Consider the following 17706-nt stretch of genomic DNA (forward strand, 5'->3'; position numbering starts at 1 on the left):
TCTAAAATGCAAAAAAGCAACAATTTATATTTTGAGCCAAGCAAAGACAGATAAAAGCTTGATCCTCTCAGGAAAATATGCCTCAATATGCTTTACAACTCAGTAAGCCTGCTGTTTATACCACTGCAGCTGGAGTAGGATCTGGGGTGGACAATGAAGAAAGTAAGGATAGAGAAAGAATGAGGAAGAGAAAGTGAGACTGAAGGAAAGAAAGTCTATATTGTGCCTTTCACACCTCAGAATATCTCAAAACATTTCATAGCCAGTGAAGTTCCAAAATGTAATCACTGTTGTGGCAACTGATGTACTCACAGCTAGCTCCCACAAATAGTAATGTAATCATTATCAGATCATCTGTTTTTAGAGTTCATTCAGTGATAAATATTGGCAAGAGCAATAAGGGGAATGACTCTTCAGAGAAATCTGAGGTGTTGGCCTGGGCTTGATTGGAGATCACCTGTTATTGCTCAAATAGAAGGAGGGCCCAGCTCACTATTCACTATACAGGCCATGTACTGATTCCTTTAAAAAATGTGCAATGTATAAAGCTGTCATGGTAACCTGCTGGGAGCTAAACCCAGTGCCAATTCACTGTAACAAAACCACAAATGGAATTCCTTTCATTTATAAACAATAAAGTATTATATTACTGTGCCTATTCTTAAAGCTGTATAGATTCAGTTTTTTTTAAAAATTACTCTGATTAGGAAGCATTATCTAAACTTATGAGTATCTCAAGCTTTATCTGTTGATCATTCTTTTTTGGATAGAAACAAATCTGTTGAATGGTTAATTGTAAACATTTTACTAAGTCTGGCAAAACACAGTCATTAAATAACCAGAGGGTCAAATTCCAGGAGGGAGGAAATGCATCTAACCTAATGTTGCCTACATTTCAAGGGTAACTGAATCCAGTTCTCATCTCTGTCATCCATTCACAAATGTTTACTGACATTAATTTTCGGAAATCCCCTGAGGTCTCACCCTTGTTTGTTCTCTATTGAAAGTTGAATGTTGAGGTTAGAAGTGTTCATGTTTAGGCTGGGTGGAGCTGCGATTGTTCATTAAAGTAGGTTGGGAAGGATTATAGAATTTATTAGATAGGGCTGGGACCTTTACTGAGACTCAGCAGGTCGAGGGTCATTCAGATTAATAGGTGGGGTGGTGGTTACTGACATTGCCAGGTGTATGTGGAATCAATAGTAAGACCTTGTGGGGCTGGGTCATTGATTAAAGTAGGAGGAGTGCATTGACTGATTAGATTAGATGAGCCAACAATCATTGCTTGCCATTAATGTGAGCAAAATTGCATGACCCCCCCCCCCCCCAAAAAAAGCATGAAAATCAGAAGGTGTGACTAACCTGCACTTGTTCCTTCTGAAGCAGACAGTTCCCAAACTTCATGTTGTTTGCTGAGTTGCCATGACTACAGCATAGAACTCATACTGCTGATAGACAGCTGGCAGCCCAAATATGAATGAGGCTAGTAGCACTTCGAACTAACCCTGTGCTACTTAAAGTCAACATGTACCACTTAAAGGGAAGTCCATCTGGCTGGAAGGAATAGTGGAGGGCTATCTAGGCAGAAAGGACATTGGATAGTGAATGGCACATTGGAGGAGAGAGCATAGTACATGGTTCTCCATAGTAGCACTGGAGGACTCGGATTGCAGTAGGTGGATTGGAGAGTTCCCTATCCATGTGCAGATGGGTCAAGAAGTCCTCCTTCTTTGCTATATGAATTATGTTTGCAGATTGAATGGTTTAGTAGGTCATTGATTTAATTAGGTTGAAGCTGCAAATCATGAGTAAATAGCTGGAATAGGGATTTTCTTTTTAAATTGCAGTCTCTCAAGTTTCTATTAAAATGTTTCTGCTCTCCCTGACAGCTCCTCTGGACTACTTTATACACAGATATATTTAACAACACAACCTTGAGTAGATTTCTATGTCTCAGTGTGCCTGAGATCCACTGTGCCTCCAGCACCCTCTCTACCAGCCCCCATCCACCCCCTTGATGGATTGGACAAGTTTACTTGACAAAGTGCTGAAAGTTTGACTTGATCTCGAGAACAGTGTGACAACTGTTGGGTTTGTTATTGCATCTGGATTGCTTTCACAATGAAAACAGTTCTATTTTAATCTGCTTGGAAATGCCAATGACTTTAAGGTGAGAGTCAGCCTGAGCAGAATTGATATCAGTCGGGTTGAAGCTGCACACTGAATTTTAACTTGCCTGTGTTTCTCCTCTTAGTGAAAGCTCATCCAGAAGCTCATTAGCTTTGTGGGGTGCGGTGCAGGAACAGAACAGTTGTAGAGAAGGGTGGGAAGATGCAGATTAGCAAAAGTAGCAGTTAATAACGGAAATGTCTCAGTTGCTTTATGAAAGCTTGTCAAAGAGTTTGGCTACATTTCAATACAATGAATGCAGAATTCTATCAGCATTCCAATTTCCAGGTAGGCAATTTGAGATAGAGGAAGGTTGTCAGGAAAATTAATTCAATAGGCATTTCTTGGGTCTGGCTCCTCACAACAGCGGCAGGAATTTCAATATCCACCCCTTTTTTGTCACCTTCATGAAAATCTGACCTTGAGTGTGTTATTTTCTCAAGAAGGAGCTTCACAATTTAGTCAATTTACACGACACGAACAAGCTGATTTCACTCAGGAGTGATTATTTTCCTCCCTTCCTAGCTGGGTAATTCTGAGGTCAATTTTAACCGGTCTGGTTGAATACAGAAAGGAACAGGGAACGAATCTGATACATATGATTAGATTAGATTACCTCCAGTGTGAAAACTGCCCAACTAGTCCACACTGACCCTCCGAAGAGTAACTCACCCAGTGCCATTTCCCTCTGACTAATACACCTAACACTACGGGCAATTTAGCATGGCCAATTCACCTGACCTGCACATCTTTGGACTGTGGGAGGAAACCGGAGCACCCGGAGGAAACCCACGCAGGCACGGGGAGAATGTGAAAACTCCACACAGTCACCCGAGGCTAGATTTGAACCTGAGACCCTGGTGCTGTGAGGCAGCAGTGCTGACCGCTGAACCACCCTGCCATCTCACCCATCATCTTTTAGAACCCAATACAAAGCTGAGTAATTCTGAATTCAGAGATGAACTGTTGAATATGTGTGTATTGCACACATCAGGACAGATACAAAAGTGCCAAATTTCAGAAGGAGTAACGATTTCTTTGAGTGAGTAAAGGATGGGTTTTTTTTTCTTTTTTTTTCCGCAACCTGCGGTTGCAGGGGACTGCTGCGTGCAACACCCTCCACCCCAGATCCACGAGAGAAAGGGGGAGGACTCCCGCGTAGAGAGCTCTCCATTGGGGATCCCCACCGCCCGGTGGCAAATGGGCACGCCAAGGCGTGTCTGGACGGTGGATGAGGGAGAAGAGGTGGACGGTGTGCAGCAGCAGTCTATATAGGGCCCGCCTTTTTACCCCCTGAAAGGGAAGAATCCTGTTTATATTTTCCTCTAATAGGTGGATGGAGGTAAATTAGATTAGATTACAGTGTGGAAACAGGCCCTTCAGCCCAACAAGTCCACACCGACCCACCGAAGCGCAACCCACCCATACCCCTACATTTACCCATTATCTAACACTATGGGCAATTTAGCATGGCCAATTCACCTGACCTGCACATCTTTGGATTGTGGGAGGAAACCGGAGCACCCGGAGGAAACCCACGCAGACACGGGGAGAATGTGCAAACTCCACACAGTCCGTCGCCTGGGGTGGGAATTGAACCCGGGTCTCTGGCGCTGTGAGGCAGCAGTGCTAACCACTGTGCCACCGTGCTGCCAAGAATCCTGTTTATATTTTTTCTTTTTTTTTAATCCACACTACCACCTAAGTGCAGTAGTGCTTATTTTTTCCCCAGCACCATGGTGTGTGCAGGTGTGAGACACAGTGAAAGACACAAAGTGCATGAATCTTTATTCAATTTCCACCACCAGGAAGATAGGAAAACACCCGGGTGGCCAGTGACAAACACTGCCATTCACATCAAAGGGCAGTGCTGTGTGATCAAAACAGTGAGGGGGGGGGTAGGGACTAAATCAAAATAGAGTTGGAGGGAGAAATGATGCACTCCACTCCCTGCGGCGCCCACCTCTCCCTGAACAACTCCAGGGTATTGGTGCACACCGCGTGCTCCTTCTCCAAGGACACCCGGGCTCTAACGTAACCGCGGAAGAGGGGCAGGCAGTCGGCCCTAACGACCTCCTCCACGGCCCGCTGCCTGGACCTGTTGATGGCCAGTTTGGCCAGGCCCAGGAGCAGACCCACGAGGAGGTCTTCAGACATGCCCTCCTTCCTCTGTACCGGGTGCCCAAAGATCAGGAGCGTGGGACTGAAGTGCAGCCAAAAACAGAGGAGAAGGTTTTTAAGGAAATCAAAAAGGGAGTGCAAACGCCCACACCCAATATATATGTGGTCCACGGACTCCACAGCGCCACAGAACAAACAGTTGGGCTGGGAGTCCGTGAACCACCGCAATCTGCGGTTGCAGGGGAGTGCTGCGTGCAGCACCCTCCACCCGAGATCCCTGAGAGAAAGGGGGAGGGCTCCCGCGTAGAGAGCCCTCCACTGGGATCCCCACCGCCCGGTGGCAAATGGGCACGCCAAGGCGTGTCCGGACGATGGATGAGGGAGAAGAGGTGGACGGTGTGCAGCAGCAGTCGATACAGGGCCTTTCTCTTCACCTCCTTAAATGAAACAAAATTAAAATTTCAGAGGCGGCTCAGGTTGTGGGGCACAGGCTCCCGCGGGAAGTACGGGACCTTGGGGTCAATGTGAAATTCCGTCCGGGCTGGGGTGAGCGTGGACGGGATCCCACCGCACACCTGAGCGTCCTCCAACTGGTGCACTACTTCGGGTCCGAGCACCGCCGTTTTAAGGCGTCGGATGGCGGTGGCCACGTACTGGACGTCTACCGCTGCCCTGCCTGCTATGTCCTGCGGCAGCGTCCAGCCCAGGCCCCCGGCACCCAGCACGTCCCCGACCCTGGTCACCCTCGCTGCCACGGCCCTCCCCTCCGACAGCCACTTGAACCCGCGAGTACGGAGGTGCGGATTCCTGAGCAACGGCTCCCTGACGACAGCCGCTACTCCAGCCGGAGGGTAGGCACGACGCGATTCGACCATGTTCCAGACAGTGATCAGGTCCTGGTAAAAGACAGGCAGCGTCTTGAGGGCGACCTCCAAACCGTCACGGTCGACGAACAGGAGCTGCGTGTCGTAGTTGAGGTTACGCACCTGGCGGAAAAAATACGTCGCCAGGGCGCACCACCTAGGAGGAGGCTCGACGTAAAGGTATCGCCGCAAGGTCTGAAGGTGGAACGTCGCGACCTGGGTGCGGACGCACACCAGCGACTGACCGCCCTCCAGTAAAGGATGTTGATTGGTTGGTAGTTAACCCTGATTGGTCAAGATGTTGAATGCACCAGGAACCTATTGTCCCACAAGCTTATGTGTAATTCAAGACAGATGCATTCTGGGCCTGTACAGGGCAGGATCCTGGACCTTGCCTCAGTTGTGCTGACCCTCAGGTTAAACTCATTACCAATCATCTTTCTCTAATGATGGAGTAGCCCCATGTCCTCTGGGACCATCATGACTTAACTTAAATAGTCACATTGCAAGCCCAACTGATAACCTTAAATGGCTGTCACTGTAATTCTTAGCATACTTGATATTATTCAACAAGTGCTGTTCAACTGCAGAATCACATCTAACATTAAAAATTGTGCTTGGATTTTAGTAAGCACAGGGTGTGCAAACATTTGGCATTGTTATGTCCCTTCTAATGAGTGCAAACAAAGGAGTTTGACTGTTTTTGTCTCTTAATCAGGTTCCTCATCTCTGTACTGCAACAGTTCCTGATGTCACTGATTACTGAAGGCCAGCAGTTGGCACACTCAGAATCTCCACCCTGCTTATTTCAACCACAGGCTGAATTTTACAGATATTAAAAATCAATTTCATACAACAACTCCTTGGACCCTGTTACTTTACAAACTTCTGTGCAGTTTATTTAACCAAACAAAATTGAATTATCCTGTTTCTAAGTGATTAGCTACACTGCCTGGAAACTGAGTTGTTCAGTCATTTCTGATGTTTAGAATTACATGTCTCTAACTGACTGAGAGATGATGTCAATGATAAAGATCATTTAATTCAGTAACAAAACTGCTATTAGACCAAAGAGTGTCTCATCCTCTCAGATTGCTCTGGCTTATTCGTTCTATCCCCGGAATACCAGCAAAAACTAATTGTCAGTCTTTTTTTAAAAGCATCCCATAAAATGAGTCATAACAAGCTGTAGGTGAAGCTGACATCCAGACAGGAGGAAATAATTTAACTCTACGAGAGACTGTAGGATGAAATGAAGAAAAATGTTAAATGCACACAACTTTCAGATATCTGTGTGACCAATTAGCTGAGGAACGTTTGTTGTGAATGTGTCCTTGTGTCAGGCGAGACTACATGTGCTATATTGGATAATCTCTATGTTCCCATCTGCTGTTGCAACTGTGCAATGTATATGTTCTCTTTTAAAAAAAAAGTAAATGGAATAATTTTTGATCTTGTTGGGGTTGGTGGGAGTGACAGATCTTGGTCCTAGCTTGGAGACCCCTCTGGTCATGTCTTTGGCTCGGCACAGTAGCTCAGTAGCTAACACTACTGCCTCACAGTGTGAGAGAACTGGGTTCAATCCCACCCTTGGGATATTACATGGACATAGAACATTACAGCACAGCACAGTACAGGCCCTCGATGTTGCGCCAACCTGCGGAACCAATCCGAAGCCTATCTATCCAACACTATCCAATGACCATTGAAATGCCCATGAAGTTGGCGAGTCTACTACTGTTGCAGGCAGTGCGTTCCATGTTGCTACTACACTCTGAGTAAAGAAACTATCTCTGACATCTGTCCTATATCTATCACCCCTCAATTTAAAGCTATGTTCTCTCCTGCTAGCCATCACCATCTGAGGAAAAAGCCTCTCACTGTCCACCCTATCCAACCCTCTGATTATCTTCTATGTCTCAATTAAGTTACCTCTCAACCTTCTTCTCTATAACAAAAACAGCCTCAAGTTTCTCAGCCCTTCCTTCCCTCCATACCAGACAGCATTCTAGTAAATCTCCTCTGCACCCTTTCCAAAGCTTCCACATCATTCCTATAATGCAGTGACCAATACTCCAAGTGCAGCCATACCAGAGTTTTGTACAGCTGCAGTATGATCTCGTGGCGCCAAATGTCAATCCCTTTACCAATAAAAGCTAACAATCTGTATGCCTTCTTAACAACCCTATCAACCCCGGTGGTAATTTTCAGGGATCTATGTACATGGACACTGATCTCTCTGCTCATCTACACTTTCAAGAATGTTACCATTAGCCTAGTACTCTTTATTCCTGTTGCTCCTTCTGAAGTGAATCACCTCACATTTTTCTGCATTAACCTCCATTTGTCACCTCTCAGCCCTGCTCTGCAGCTTATCTAAGTCCCTCTGTAACCTACAACATCCTTTTACACTATCCACAACTCCATCGACCTTAGTGTCATCCGCAAATTTACTAACCCATCCTTCTATGCCCTCACCTAGGTCATTTATAAAAATGACACCAGATATTGCATCCCGAATGAATTTAGTCAGCACATGGGTGAACAGTGAGGACTGCTTGCTTTGGTCGATCGTTTTGCTTCCTGAGTGATTTAATTAATGGTTCTTAAGTTTGCACATTCTCCCCACGTTTGTGTGGGTTTCCTCCAGGGGCTCAGGTTTCCAAAAATGTGCAGGTTAGTTGGACTGGCTGTGCTAAATTGTCCAATTTGTTCAGGGATGTGCAGGCTAGGTGAATTAGCCATGGGGAAAGCAGGGTTACAGGAATAAGGTCGGGGAATGGGTCTGGGTGGGCTGCTCTTTGGAGGGTTGGTGGGCTGAACAGCCTGCTCCCACACTGCAGGGATTCGACAAAGTGGCCCTGCCACGGGAGATTCCAATGTGACATCATGTAATTGTGATTCTTTGGAGCTCCTTGCCATGGAGAGCTATGGGGGCAGAGTCCTTGTGCTTATCTAAGGCTGAGATAGACTGTATCACTCAGGGAGTAAAGGGTTATGTGTAAAGGGCAGGAAAGTTAGGAGTATTGGATCGGTCATGATCAGATTGAAAGGCAGCTCAACCTCGAAGGGCCAAATGACCTGCTCCCATTCCTATTCCTTCAGGTTTTATAAGCCAATTGGCAGAGCAGAATGGGGTGGACAAAGATCTACAGCATCCTGCAGCATTTTGCTTCAACACAGGAGTCACATTCCTAGATATCTTCTGGGGGTGGAGGTGGCGGGGGGTTCCTCCAATAAGTCCCTAAAGAACCATTAGTTAAATCACTCCAGAACCAAAACAATCGAGCAAAGCAAGCAATCCTTACTGTTCACCCATTTGCTGATGAAATTCAGTTGGGGTGCAATAATTTGAAACAAACAAATCCAAGAATGCTGGAGAAACCCAGCATGTCTGACAGCATCTGTGGAGAGAAAGCAGAGTTAATGCTTCAAAAAAGCCAAAGACCTGCAGATGTTAGGAATCAAAAGCAAAAACAGAAATTGCTGGAAAATCTCAGCCGGTCTGGCAGTGTCTTTAGAGAGAGAAAAACAGAGCTAACTTTTGGGTTCAGTGATCAAACTTCAGAACTGATTGTAGCTGGGAAAAGATTGGTATAAATGTTAAAGATGGGATGGCATGGATGGGGGTTGGGGGTAGCAGTAGTAAACAATAGGTGGAGATGGAGCTCAGAGATAGGAAAAAAAAATCACTGGGTAGACAAAGGAATGGGTAATGGTCAGCCTGAGAGGATTTATAGCTGTCAATTACGTCAATTGTAGGCAGGAGCTAGGAAGTGTTAATTGGGAGGAGCTGTTATCAGGCAAATCCAGATTTGACATGTGGGAATTGTTTACAGACCTGCTGATGAGAGTTCAGGCCGGACATGTTCAAGTAAGGAGGAAGGGCAAGAATGGTAAGGTAAGGGACCCTTGGATAATGAGAGAGTTGTGAATTTGGTCAAAAGGAAAAAAATAAGCATATGTAAGATTTAGGAAACTGAAATCAGACAGGGTCCATGAGGAATATAAAGAAAGCAGGAAAATACTCAATCAAGGAATTAGGAAAGCAAGAAGGGGCCATGAAATGACTTTGACAAGTAGGGTTAAAGAGAATTCCAAGGCATTATATACTTACATTAAAAATAAGAGGATAACTAGGGAGAAGGAGGACCACTTAAGGATAAAGGAGGGAACTTGTGCTTGGAGTCAGAGGATGTGGGTGAGATCCTAAATGAGTACTTTGTGTCGATATTTACCCAGGAGAAGGATATGGAGGATAGTGAGATTAGCATGGAGCATGCCAATATGCTTGGACACTTTGAAATTAAGAAATAAGTAGTGTTTGGGTCTCATGAAGAGCATTAAGGTGGATAAGTCCCCAGGGTGTGATGATATCTAACCCAGGTTACTGAGAGAGGAAAGAGAGGAGATTGCTGGAGCCTTGACCAAGATCTTTGTATCCTTGCTAGCCACTAGAGAATTCCTGGAGGACTGGCGAATAGCTAATGTTGTTCCTCTGTTCAAGAAGGGAATAAGGATAATCCAGAAAACTAAAAAACTGAGTCTCACATCAGTGGTTGGGAAGCTATTAGAGAGAATTCTTTGGGAAAGTATTTATGACCATTTGGGAGAGTCAGTGTGGCTTTGTGTGGGGCAGGTCATGTCTTGTTAGCTTAATTGATGTTTTCAAGGAGGTGACAAAGGTGATTGATGAGGGTAGAGCAGTGGGATGTTGTCTAATGGAGTTTAGTAAGGCTTTTGACAAGGTCCCTCATGGCAGGCTCATGAAAAAAATTGTGACGCATGGGATACAGGGCGAATTGATTATGTGGATTCAGAATGGGCTTACCCATAGAAGGCAGATGGTGGGGGGAAGGGTATTTTTTGGCTGGAAGTCCATGATTAGTGGTGTTCCAAGGGATCCGTACTGAGACCTCTGTTGTTTGTGATATATATATATAAATGATTTGGATGAAAATGTAACTGGGTGGGTTAGTAAGCTTGCAGATGATACAAAGATTGGTGAAGTTGTGGATAGTGAGAAGGTTATCAAAAGATATAGTGGGATATAGATCAGTTGCAGGTATGGGCAGAGAAATGGCAGATGGAGTTTAATCCAGGTAAGTGTGATGTGCTGCACTATGGAAGACCAAATGTTAAGGAAAAGTATTCAGTTAATAGTAGTGGTCTGAACAGCATTGATGTACTGAGGGATCTGGAGATTCAAGTCCATAGCTCCCTGAAAGTGGCCATGCAAGAAGATCGGCTGGTAAAGAAGGCACATGGCATGCTTGCCTTTATTGGTCGAGGAATTGAGTATGAAAGTCAGGATGTCATGTTGCAGCTTTATAAGACTTTGGTTAGGCCACACTTAGAGTTCTGATCATCACATTAAAGCAAAAAGCTTTACCAGGAAGATGCCTGGATTAGAGGAAAAGAACCATAAGGAGAGACTGGGAAAACCTGGATTGTTTTTTCTGGAGTGGCAGAGGCTGAGGTGAGACTTATTTGACGTCCATAAAATTATGAGAGGCATAGATAGGGTTGACAGTCAGAGTCTTTTTCTCAGAGTTGAAATGTCTAATGCTAGGGGGCATGCATTCAAGGTGAGAACAAGAAAGTTCAAAGGAGAAGTGAGGGGCAGGTTTTTTTACACAGAGAGTGGTAGAGTCTGGAACATGCTGCTAAGGGTGTTGGTGGAGGCAGACATGACAGGAGCATTTAAGGGACTTTTAGATAAGCACATGAATATGAAAAGGATGGATCAATATGGACCAAGGGCAGACAAAAGGGATTAGTTTAATTTGGCATCGTGGTCGACACAACATCGTGAGCCAAAGGGCCCATTCCTGTGCCGTACTGTTCTATGTTCTATATGCTATGTAATGGGGACCATTAGTGGCTGACAATGGATTGTTTCTTGTAGCAGCCCATGTGAAGGTACTTAGGTCCCAAAATTATTGAACTCAATATTGAGTCCAGAAGACTGCAGGTTTCTCAAGCAGAAGATGAGGTGCTGTTCTTCCAGCTTACGCTGAGCTTCACTGGAGCACTGCAGCAAGCCTGAACCAGAGATATTGGCCAGAGAACATGATGATGTGTTGAAGGGGAAAGAAACTGAAAGCTCAGGGTCTTTTTTGTGGGCAGAACTGCAAAGTGGTCATCCAGTCCGCATTTCATCTCCTCAGTGTCGAGCATACCACACCATGTGCAGCAAATGCAGTCGACTGGATTGAGTGAAATGCAGGTAAATTGCTGCTTCACGTGGAAGGTGTGACTAGGGCCTTGAATGGTGAGGAGGGAGGAAGTAAACATGCAGGTGTTACACCTTCTGCAATTGCAGGGGAAGGTGCCGTGGTGCTGTGGGAAGGTGTTGTGAGTGAAGGAGGAGTGTACCAGAGTGTCCCAGCAGGGACGGTCCTGGCAGAAGGCTGACAAAAGAGGGAAGGGATTGTGTGTCTCGTCATGGTGTCCTGCTGAAGGTGCCAGGCATGGCTGCTAATGATCCTCTGGATGTGGATGCTGGTGGGATGGTAAGTGAGGACCAGGGGAACCCTACACCTACACTGTTGTGGGAGAGAAGAGAAGGGTTGAGGGCTGAAGTGCAGGAGATGGATCGGTCATGACTGAGGGCCCTGTCACCCACGATGCTGGGGTTTCCTTGGTTGAGGAAGAAGATGGACATTTCAGAGGTCCTCTTGTGGAAGCTGGCATCATTGGAACAGATGCGACAAAGACAGAAGAACTGGGAGAATGGAATAAAGTCTTTACAGGAACCTGGATGTCGGGATGTGTGGTCAAAATTACTGTGGGAGTTGGTAGGTTTGTAGTGGAAAACTTCAAATCTGGGATTACAACTTCTTTAGGACTGAGGTAGAGTTGAATACAGCAGCCTGTAACGTATAGAAAAGGATTCACACTGGACCTTCAACAGATACTGCCAGACCTGCTGAGTCTCTCCAACATTCCCTGTGTTTGTTTCTGATTTACAGCCTCTGAATTATTTTGCTTTTATAACTGATATGCATTAGCAAGGAGTCGAATATCTGTCACAAGTGGGTACACTGTAGTCCCATAAGTCGTCAGCTTCCAATTTCTCAGCCAACAAACATTTTGTCTTCTGCAGCTTAACTTAGGTACAATCTAATTGCCCACATTTTTCCCTCCTCCTCTCATTACTACCAGCAAAGCCAAAAGTGCAATAACACTGAAATTTCCCCAGGTAAGTTTGACACTTTTTCCCAGACCCTCTACCTCTGTCATATCATTACTGAGAATCTAACTCTAAATCTGTGAGGAACATTTTCTTTTTGGCTTTCCATTCTGCCAATAATGCGTGGAAACAGGCCATGAAACAGTGCTATGGTGCCCACCTTGTGCCAAATGTGCATTTGCATGTCATTGCATATTCACTTTCCCTGAGACATGAGAAAAATGCCAGTTTGGTTGATTAAATTTTGTACTGGAGTTTGAATCAATGTCAAAAGCTGTGCCCATTTGCAGTGGTGAAACAGAGAGTTGTTATTTCTAACTCTTGCAATACTGGGTCAACAATCACACGACACCGGGTTACAGTCCAACAGGTTTATTTGAAACCATAAGCTTTAGGAGTCCCCACTCCTTCCTCAGGCAGTCAGTGAGAGAGAATACATTGGACACAGAATTTGTAAGTAAAAAGATGAAAGTGCCATACAACTTATGCGAATATATTGAACAAACTTAGATGGCTATATGTAGGTGCGTCTGAAGGGTGTTATAATAGACTTGGCCAATCTTGGTGCTGTCATTGGATATACAGTGGAAAAAAACATTTTACTCTTTGTTACTGTCATCCCTGCCCATGAATGCCTCAAGTCTGCTGATATCTCACTGATCACATTGAAAACCCAGTTTGTCTGCAGGAAGGCCATCCTTTTTTCATCTTTTTTTTCAGAGAAGTGGGCATTACTGGCTAGGCCATCATGGACTACCTATCTCTAAATGCTTTTGAGAAAGTGATGGTGAGTTGTCTTCATGTTGCAGTTCATGTGATATGTAGGACAGTGTTGTTATTCAGGGAATTCCAGAAGCATTGACAGTGAAGGACAGGCACTATATTTCCAAGTCAGGATGATGTGTGACTCAGCTGGGCATTTGTAAGTGACATGGCATTTCTATCCATCTGCTGTCCTTGTTTCAGGTTTGAACCTTTCTGTACAGGAAAGCTTGGCAAGTTGCTGTAGTGCACCTCATTTGCTTGCAATTCTATTGACTGTCAAGGTGGTGATGGTTAGATTCTCTTTTGTTGGAGAGGATCATTGCCCATCACTCTGATACTTATTAATCCAAGCCTGGATATAGCACAAACTGCTTTAGTATCTGAGGAGTCACGAGTGGTGATAAACACTGCATAATTATTAGTGAACATCCACACTTTTGACTTCCTGATGGCAGGAAAGCCACATGGTGATGAAACAGCTGACGATGGTTGGGGTGAGGAGACTATCTGAAGAACTCCTGCAGACAAGGCCTGCCTTGGAGATGATTGGCCTCCAAAAAGCAGAACCATCTTCCTCTCCTATGAGATACAAATCCATCCTGTGGAGACTTTTCTGCTGATTCCACTTGAATTCAATTTTGCTTGGGCTCCTGGATGCCACATTCTGTCATGGTGTTGCAACCTTAATGTTGCAGCCTTGATGTCAAATGCAGTCACTTTCCTGAGTTCTTGAGTTGAGCTGTTTTGTCCATGTTTGGACACTGTGATAAGATCAGGAGGTGAGTGGCCCTGGTGGAATCCAAGCTGAGCGTGATTGAGCAGGTTAGTCTTGAGCACCAGTTGACAGTATTGCTGACAACGCCAACCATCCCGATGTTAATGATCGAAAGGAGGCCTTTGGGTGGTAATTGGTCAAGTTGGATTTGGCTTGCATTTTATGGAGGTTTCCGTGGTGGTGTCACACAAAATGTGAATTGATGCCAGTGGAACCATTTCGAAGCTCCGTGTTCCAGTTTAAAACCCTCTCTGAATCTTGCACACTGAGTGTGTTCAGTCACAGTAAGGCACATCTCGTCCCTCTCCCAACTCCAGCCAGAACATCCAAGAGGCCCATTTTAAATGATCATCAATAACTTTTTCAGGTTAGTTGCTGATTGATTTCTTCTATGACTGCTACAGCTCTACAAGTTTTTCCTTAAATAGACAAGGATTGGGTGTAGCAGGTGCTGATGTCAAGGATTCTGCACATGCTAGTGGCCATAGCCTCTGTTCAAACAAAATGCAATAATAAAAGCCACCTCAAAATAAATATTCCAGGTTGCATCCAAAAGTCAACTCATCATCATTGTGTGTTCTTCTGGCTCCTGTCTTATTTGCCTTTGCCCTTCCTGGTCCTCCAGTTGTGTGGTGTTATCCCAGTGACTGCACCATGCTTGGTAGAAAGCTGGTGACTTGCATTGAAGGAGACTGCAGGTGATTTTGGAATGCAACCTTAAGCAGCTCTAGGCTCAAAAGACCCACTTTCAGTCTGCACCATCATTTCATGGGCAACAGCAGTCTAGGCTGGCAGGCAGACAAGAGCACTGACAGAGGGGCAGGGGCTTGTGGAAAAACAGTGTCTTCCTGTGAGAGATAACTGTGGAGTCATGGTCCATGCAGACATGACTATTCTCTCAGGGCCATGCTTCCACAACACGTTCAGAGGACACATTGCTAGAAGATCCTGCAAGCCCTTTTGATATCTGTGGCTGTGATGACAGCTATCTGGGCCTGCATGACATCAAAGATGCACTAACATGATTTGCACTTCTGATGCCTCAGTAAGACTTTTGGTGGAAGCTACTTACGTTTTAATGGAAGCTGACACGTCCATCATCAGATACTACATCATGTTTGGATCTTGAAGAGTGCAGATAGTGATGACCACCACTGTCATGCTGGCAAGCATCGACTCTGAGCTCTGTGCAGAGCCCTTTGCAAAGTTGCTGTCTGATATCTCCATGTTCCCTGACATTGACTGCAAGGGGTTTCCCAATACACCAAGCATTTCTGAATTCGGCATCATTGAATTGTTCATGTGTACCCTCTACAGCCCCAAGAGTGTGTGACCCTTGACATTCTACACACACAGCCTTTTTCCCTGCCCTGGCCATGAGCCGATTGTTTTCAGAAGTTTCAGCATGTGGAGGACCTGGCTCTGCTGTATCCTTTAAATTACAGTATATGCAAGTCTCAGTGATGGATTGAGTAAAACAAATTAGGATTCTGAGTCTTCATTATCCATGGATTCTCACAACTGCTGCGCTGCTGCGCCAGTTTGACCTCTTGGCTATCGGAAACTGTAGGAATGGAGGTAAGTCAGAGGTGTATGCACAGACTATATGCCTCTTGTGAATCTGAGGAGAGATTGTATGATGAACTGGGGACAATGGGATGTAGAAGTGATGATTAGGTATGAAGTTACCATCAGCACATGGAAGTCAGGTATGAGTCCTGACTGACAGAGATTGTAAGAAGGTGAATACTGGGGATGTAGTGAGTTGAGTAATTGCTGAGGATTATGGTGGAGTTGTTAGCATTTGAAGATGAATTCACTGACCATGTCCTCTTGTATAAGGTCATTGAATTAATTCTGGCACCAATCCACAGAATTTGACTCCTATTATTGACTGTAATACTTCCCTCCTCTAACTACCTATGACAGTGAACTTGGAGAAATTCTTGGCCATACAGGAGAAACAGGAGATTTCATATACTTTTCAGCTTCCTTGGCTGGATCTCCAAGTACAAAAACTGTCAAGCCTTGGAGACTGTATTCTTTTCCAAGTTGTGCTATTCTTCTGTCTTTGCCAGTTCATGAAGGATTCCAAACAACTTCCTCAGCCACAAATGCCATCCACTTTAAGAAGTGCAGGTCAGCTTAACCTTTCCTGCTGTATTTCTAGCTAATGTTAGTTCTTAACAAGTCAAACAGTTCTAGGGATGTTTATGGGAGTGGTAGTGTCCCTATATCTGAGCCAGGAGAGCTGGGTTCAAATCCCATCTGCTCCAGAGATTTTTAATCATATCTCTGAACAGATCGATTAGAAAAATAACAACCCTTTCAGTGACCTTATGGTGCCTTGGTAATGACCCCACTTCAGAACTAAGAGGCCTAATTTCACTTCCCACTTACTCCAGAGTATGCTGATTGGAAAATATCTTCCAGGTTGAAACCTGGTTGGTAAGATTCTATCTTTGATTTTTTTCTGAAGGTAGAGGTCAGTTACTGAACACATTCACAAGAGGATCCTAGCATACTTTTAACACAAAGAACAAAACATTTATTAAACAACAAGTCACTAATCATACTACAATAGATAAAAGAAAAGATTGGAAAAATATTTGTAGTCATCAGAAAAGGATTCAACTTCACTGTATTCCTTTTATCCCAGTAATATCCTTACACACACCAAAGCCTGGAGGCGAGTAATGACTATCTCTACATTTGGGCTCCTTGCTCAGACTCAGGCTTGTCTAAGGCTGTAACTTGTCCCATTTCAGCAAATTGTCATGTAACCACTTCAGACAGTATCCCACTTCAAGACACCTCAAATATATTGTAAACTAAACTCATGATTATTTTAACTTCAGAGCAGCTACAGGAGAGCCCTAAACCCAGTGTCCTCTAGTACTCACAACATTAACTGACTTCCTGTATTGTTCTGCCTTATTCAGTAAGTCACTGCATTCCACTCACTCAACAATATTTTCTTTCATCCTTTTGTTTTCAATGTTCTGATCTGTTCACTTCAAGGGTTTAAACCTCATTAGAATACGTCAACAAAACAGACCTCCAGACCCCTCAGTACCAACCCACAAGAACACTCAACAATGTAGCTAAACCATGTTTCCGCTTCCTAACACCAAGTAGAAAGTATAACTTCAGTTTAAAGTTATACATTGTTCTTAACAACTCACAATATCAATTATCCAGCTAATAGACGGTGCAGTGTGTGTTGCCTGCATGCTAATATCATATGAAACCGTAGATCACACAAAAATACCATGCTGCCTACTTTGTCATCAATGGAACAGGTTAATCAAAAATCCCTGCACCAGATTTAATGGGCTATCTAAGATAGCCCCAAACCTGACTCCACTAAAATCCTAAAGTAAGTCTCAACATTGTAGTGGAGATCCAGATGTGAGCTTACATTAACTCCATTCCAACTTATAACAAACACCTGCAATCAGGTTGAGGTATAGTCGGACAAGACATGACCTAATGTATACCAAGAGGATTCCATTTCGACAGAGACTAACATTCTCGGTAATACGAGAAAATTAGCAGTAATTTCCAGTAGGGTGATTATCAAAGTGTGACTGCACTTTGTACCATACTTAAGCAATTATAGTGCCATCAAACATTGAATTGCGACATCCATATAATTAAATTTGCAGCTCTGCCTATTGGCATCTTATCTTACCTTCCTGCTGTATCTGTGCATTCCTTGTGCAGAGGCTGATTGATGTCTATTGGAGGCTATAAACCCATCACAAAGCTCTCAGCCAAGAAGCATGAAAATCTCTTTTCTCCGATAGCCATTAAGG

This window comes from Chiloscyllium plagiosum, unplaced genomic scaffold (assembly GCF_037043375.1).
Source record: "Chiloscyllium plagiosum isolate Xiang-an unplaced genomic scaffold, Cpla_swu_hap1 HiC_scaffold_24, whole genome shotgun sequence".
In the NCBI taxonomy this organism is placed as follows: Eukaryota; Metazoa; Chordata; class Chondrichthyes; order Orectolobiformes; family Hemiscylliidae; genus Chiloscyllium; species Chiloscyllium plagiosum.